Below are 7,146 nucleotides of genomic sequence, written 5' to 3'. Positions count from 1 at the left end.
ACATGTTTTAATTTTACAAGGAGAAAAATAACTTTATTTGCATTTAAAAAAATTCTTGCAAATATTTTTAAGAAGAAAGTTTCTTTTTCATCTGCTTCCTCAATTTTTCTTCAAGTCCCTTCTGCTTGAGTTCTTAAATTTGCTGAGGCTTATTTACTATGTCCCCATGAAGTGTTCTTGGTATAAGGTCAATATTATTCACTTCATCACTCCTCGGCTGTTTGCATTACTCCCCATCTCTGCTCCTCCCATCCCCCCCAAATATATATAACCACAAATTTTAAAATCTGTTTTCAAAGTTCCAAGAATCGTTGTCATTACTTAATAGCAGTTGAGGGGACCTGAGGATAACAAAACAGTAAGAGTAGGGAATTTTTGCAGCTGAAAACAGCTGACTCAGGATCTCTCGGGGATAATTGCTTTTACAAAGGCTCCTTTCTCCTTCTCATGTTTGTTTGCGTGACTTGGTGCTTAGCTTGGTGCTTAGCTTCGAGGTGCCTGTTTTAATGAAATGTGTTACTTTCACAGCTTGTGCGTTGTGAGTAGTGCTTCTCGCCATGTGAACTTTGCTGCATTGCTGTGCTTGGAAGTTTTAAAAGTAAACATTTTAAGATAAATAAACAATTTCTAAACTATCCTTGAACTCTTGTTCTTTTTGATCTTAATTTTTAATTAAAAAAACATGGTAGTCATAACAAGACCGACTTACCTACAAGGTTTTACTAAAATCAACCTGCTGTGTTAGCCAATAATTAATTTACTTACAAGGTAAGTATTATTTTATACAGAGTAAAAATAAACTCTTGGCATTATTGTCTTCATTTTTTATTAGCTATCAACCTAATAATTAATAAAACAAATCAATGTGTTTCAATTCAGTTCCAGGTTAGATGGCTGTGTAATAGGGCCAAAAAACAGCCAAATACAAAACTAAGAAAAAGGGCATAGGCTGGCAGATGAAAAAATTAGGATTTTTTGGAGAAACTATTTACTCTATTTCTAATACTTATTAGCATCATTTGTTAGGTCATAATATGACAATTCTAAAGATGAAATGTGAGGCACCTAGGTCCTCTGATTCACCTGGAAACTTTCTACAATTCTGAACTCATATTTGCCTGGGAAACTCTAATATTGTTTTTACTATTTAATAGGAGAAAATGTCAGGATTATTGGTAGGAAGAAGATAAAGTGAGATATCCCATACAAAACTAATTTTCACCATATTAAGATATTCTTCTCCATTTGAAAGGATAAAAACAATTATACCCATAGACTCTATTGTCCAGGCCAATACCCTTTTGTCATAGGCTTTAAAATGCCCAGCCACATATGGAGCACAAGCAAGATAAAACCCACCAAATGTCACATCATCCTTACTTATTTCTGTCAGTATGAGAATGAAAAACCTCTCTGCTCATCCATTAGTTTCTGAGCTCTCATTCCCATCTATCCAATTCATGAATGTACCTGATTAATCTCCTCTCCCCAGCCTCTTTCCCCATTTTTTTCTCTGGACTGTCTGCTCATCAAATACCATATAGTCTTAAACTCATTTCTGAATTTTCCCCTTACATGTTCCTTAAATGGAACACTTTTCCTCTTTGATATACCATTTCCTGCAGTCCTTTCAATAAGAAGCTATTTTTTTTGACATGCTATATATCTGAAATTTGAGAGGAGGATTGATAGTCTCTTTGCTCTCCTTTGTTGCTTCCAGATTATTTCTTCTATCATTGAAATTCTCAACATTTAGCTACATACCTGCTCTGTAGACCCTCTTAATGATCTTCAACCAAAGTCTCAGGCATTACTTCCTTCATTATAGACCTTACCTCGTAGTCCATAGTACTTAACTTCAACTCCATTCTATGATAACTTCAGTACCCTTTGTATATCTCATCTTACTCCTTACCATATTCAACTCCAAAGAATTTTCCTTTACCTTACCCTATCATGGTCACACTGTGCCTCTCATTATAATAAAGTGAACTCTCTCTTGAATCACTCATTTAAATTTCTTACTATAACATGTTCCCCAAATCAATAAAAAGTCACATATAGTGATCTTGCAGATCTTGCTATATGACCTTCAGAAAGTTTACTTCTGTCTTTGTTCCCTTATCTGTTAGATAAACATGATAGTTCTTATAGAGTTGATGTAAGGAGTAAGTTAGTTAATCCATATAAAATGCTTAAAACAATTCCTGGAACACTGCAGGTTGCATTAAATATTAGCAATCACTATTATTAGTATTATGGTAACTTTCTAATCTTTACATCCTTTTGTTATTCTTTCCTTAATTACTTTATTTCATAATTACTGGCCTGAAATGGGGACTCTACCCAGAACACCTGTATTTTTGTTTTTGTTTTTGTTTTTCCTAGTAACTATGCTTTTCCAACAGTACAAAGTCAATTTCATTCTATTATAACATTCCTCAAATCCCTTTTTCCCATCTCAGTTTCAGCTGGTGTGTCTGAAAAAGAAGGAAGGCATCTTTCTGCCATCAAATTTATAACAGATTTATAGTTGTCGTATACACATTTTTCCTCTGTTTCTTCATTTGTCTACTATGTTCTACTTATTTCCATATTAGGGACTTCTCTTTAGTGACTGTCTATTCTGATTTTTTTCCACTTCTTAATGGAATCATACCCATATTTATTCAAAGAAGCTCCAGAGAAAACATACAAATGGATAATAAGCATATGAAAAGATAGCCAAATTCATTAGTCATAAGGAAAATGCTAATCAAAACCATGATGCAATACCACTTTACATTCACTGGCATGGCTATAATCAAAAAGTCAGGTGATAGTGAGTGTTGATGAAATTGTGAAATCAGAACCCTCATACGCTGCTGATAGGAATGTAAAATAGTACTGCTCCTTTGAAAACAGTTTGCCAGTCCCTCAAACGATTAAACAGAGTTACCATAAGACTCAGAAATTCCACTCCAAGGATATACCCAAGAGACATGAAATCTGATCTACACAAAAATTTTTACATGACTGTTATAGCAGAATTATTCATAGTAGGTAAAGGTGGAAACAACCCAAATGTCTATCAATGGACAAATAATATAAGCAAAATGGGGTATGTAAATACATGGAATATGATTCAGACGTAAGAATGAAACACTAATACATGGTACAATATAGATGAACCTTGAAAATGTTATGTTCAATGAAAGAAGCTAGTCACAAAAGATCACATATGATTCCATTCCTATGAGATGCTCAGAACATGGAAATCTATAGAGATAGTGTTTATTAGTGGCTGCCTATGGTTGGGTGGATGCGGGGGGGGCGGAGTGGGATACAGAAGGTCAATGCTAAATCCTACAGGGTGTCTTTTGGGGATGGTAAACTATTCTAAAATTGCCTCTGGTAATGATTGCACATATCTGTGAATGTACTAAAAACAACTGAGTTGCACATTTTAAATTGGTAAATTATAAAGTATGTGAACTGTATCTCAATAAAGCTGCTAAAAATATATCTTAATTAAATATGTTTCTTTCTATCCATAGCACAGTCCAAGCCACTATCCTATTTTATTTTATACTGTAAGAGCCCAGTATTTTTTAACTTATATTCTTGGCTATTCCAATGATCTTTCTACACAGCATTCAGAGTGCATGTTAAATAAATGTTAATTAAATCCCATCACATAGTCGCTTAAAACACTTCAGTGACTGTCACATCTGGAATGGAATGCAATCTTCATAAAATAACCATCAAGACCACATATTACCTGACTTCTACCGAACTTTCCAAAGCCCTATGAAACCAGTCTTCCACTTTGCTCTATATGTTGGCAATCACCTTCTAAATCTTTGAACACAGCATGCTCTCCTACTCTCCCACTTGCCTCTTCTTCCTGGATGCTTTCTTATCCATCTTGGTTTTATTTCACATCTTCAAATAGTGCTCCCCTCATCACACAATTTGAATTAGTTTCCCATTAAATATTCCCTTTAATATCTTGAAAAATAGCCTAACTTGTGGACATATTTTTACATTTGATGTAACTTTTAAATGTCTACCCCATTAATTGATAGAAGCAGCCTATTTAGAATTTATTCCCATATCATATCCTTTAAAAAATGGGAGAGGAGAGGAGAGGAAAGAGAAAGAAAATGAAAGGAATAAAAGGAAAGGGAATAAGGAGGGGGAGGAAGAAGAGGAGAAAACAGTTTAACAAAATACTAATTCACAAACTTAGGTAAAGGAGATAAAATCAATAAATGCAGGTTCATTATACTGTACCTCAAATTTTTCACTGAGTCTGAATAATTTAAAAATAAGAGATGCTATAAATGAATTCTGACTCCCATAACTCCAAAGTTGTAAGCTCCAATAGAAAAGGATACTGTTCATTTTAAACAAAGTTACTAACATAATATCTGGTTTTAGTAGTCCTCAAAAATATTTACTGAATAAATGAGTGCACATTGCTTAAATTCTATTATTTAGGGATTGATGTAAGTCAGTTTCCTTCAGAATGTAGAAACAGGAGAATTTGTCCTTCTTGAATGGTGTGTTTCCCTAGGTCAAGTGATAGAAACCAAATTTGACACCTTGACATCATTTTACCTTATCAACTATAGGGTTTAAAGTGAAATGCAATCATCAAATTCAGAATCTGTATTAACTCAAGTTTGTGACCAAATATCTCATTATTTACTTTATTTTATATGCACATATCACTATTATTTTCATGCTCATATAAGCAGATATGATTGAAAATTGCTGTTCCAATGATTCTTGCTATATATCAAATTACCTCACAACTCAGTGCCTTATAACTACTTTTTTAAGCTCAGAATTTTGTAGATAAGAACTTGAGAAAAGTTGGGCAGGAAGTTCTCACTTGAGGTGTCTCAAAGGATTGTCATCAGATGTTGATGTGGCTGCAGTCTGAAGGTTTGCCTCATTAGCACATTCAAGATGACTCACTCCCAACTGGCTGTTCAACCAGGCTATCGTTCAGAATGTCTACATGTGGCCTGTCCAACCTGAAGGTTTTAAGATTGTCTTTTACAGAGTAGCGTATTTCCTCCAGCTGAAGCTTCCCAGAATGCTCCTAATGGGTTTTGCATTTCAGAACTCGATTCATGGAGAACAGTCACTTAAAACTGTTTTCCTCCAACTTCAGTCTTAGACTTGGTTGTAGTCTACTTTCTTAAGTCAGTTGGAAGGGGACATGTGGAGGTCGATCCTTTCAACTTCAGCAGCACATGTAAACTCAAAGCCACCTTCCAATCATCTCATTGAGGGTATCTTACAGGAAACATCCATCAGGATCCTCAGTCTCCCTTCAGCTTCTTCAATAATCTTTTCCACAATGTGTCTTGAGTAGTTGTCCTGGACCTCACAGCAACATAAATTGAAAAACATATTTTCATTGGTAGAAAGACAGGAAAAGATCTGGGGGCTGAGGATATGGTGAAAGTTTTAAAACTGAGAGTCGCTCTCATTGGTATCAGTGTAGTCTCAGGGTCTCCCAAGTATGCTTCCTTGGTGTTTAGCAGAGAAAAGTAACTAGGGAGAAGGAAGTTGCGGGGAGGGGTCTTTTGGAATTCTATCTCACTTAATCATGTATTGGGGTTTTTGTAAGGTTTGTTTTAAGAAAATGTTCTACTACAAATTTTTTGAAATGACTAACATGTTGTATTCCAATAAACCAATTTATTTCTAAGTGTAACATTGATACTACTTGTCCAGAAGTAAAAAACCCTGAGAAAGTTCATATTTCATCATTACTTTCTTGATCCTGTTTAGAGATTAATGCTTAGCTGTGCATCTGTTGCAAAGGGAAATGCTGTTGAGTTACATTGTTTGGCTAAGTCATTTAACCCAATATTTCAGGTTGGCATTTTGCACAGCTGTAACTTCAAAGGTGATATTTCACAAAAATGATAAAAAAAAGATGTCTTCTCCATTATATATTTTTTGTAAAGATTAAGTGCATAGTGTCTCACTTTTAAGGTAATTTTTGAATTGAGTACAAAGTTACTCCCTTTTTTTTTAAGAGATGTCAACCATAACACATGGTTCATTAAAAAACGACCCACAGTCTTTCTTGCTCTTAATGCCTTCCTTTCAGCATTTTAAATAAAAACCTATGCTTGACTCCTTCACCTGGAAAATTTATTGTCATGACTTTTGTTATCAATCAAGCATTATAATTCACCTCTCTGCACCCAGCTAAAATGATTTTTTTATAAAAATTAAGCCAATCACTGGGTGAGTTTTAGGTATGCATGCTTCTGAATGACCAACCAAAAAAACATGATTTAGTGCAAAGTACATAGTACTATTCACCTCCCATAATGTGAAAATCTGATGCTAGCTAATTGTTTGTAATTCAGATGACATTGGAATATATTATAATGTTTATTTTGTAAAGTGCAATCAAATGGAATATTATAAAGCTTTGTAGATAGATTTACTGTGAAGATTCCTGTTCCTAAATCATCAAGTGGGAGGTATCTTAAATTACACAGAAAATTCTCACACACACACACACACACACACACACACTCACTCACACACACACTGTTTTAAATGACTCAGTACTTTGAAGCTCAACCTTAACATATAAATAACATGTTGACTTCAAATTTGCTCAGTAAATTCCAGCTCTGTGACAGACTTTGTCTTGTTTAGGTCCTAGAAATGAATGAAAATGAATGCATTTATTAAAGCATACTGATATTAAAAGCTCTAAATGAAACTATTTTTTAAATTTTTCTGTGCATGACAATGGGAAAAAACCCTCTCTTTTGAACATTGCACCTATGCGTTTGCATGAGTTTGTTTTAATATTGTTATGTGTTTTTCTCTTTTTGACCCAACTGTGATAATTTATATTTGTGCCACTGTGAAACAGGGTAGGTGACAGTAGTGATGCTTTACAGACTGTTTTAGTCATTACTTAAATGGTTAATGTAAAGTTAGATTAGTGTAACACTCTTATAGTTTTCAATTAGTGAAAATATCAGTGAAAACTACATCTCCTTATATGTCAGCATAAGAAAGTAAGCTGACCTCCTCCAAATAATTCCCTTATTATTTGTTTATCCTCCTCAAGCCTTTCTCTTCCTCTAAAATACTTGACACTATAAGCAATCACTC

The sequence above is a fragment of the Delphinapterus leucas genome, chromosome 4 (genome assembly GCF_059928025.1).
Source record: "Delphinapterus leucas isolate spDelLeu-1000000601 "Yukka" chromosome 4, BTC_Dleu_Yukka2, whole genome shotgun sequence".
Classification (NCBI taxonomy): Eukaryota; Metazoa; Chordata; class Mammalia; order Artiodactyla; family Monodontidae; genus Delphinapterus; species Delphinapterus leucas.
Note: the sequence above shows the minus strand (reverse complement) of the source record.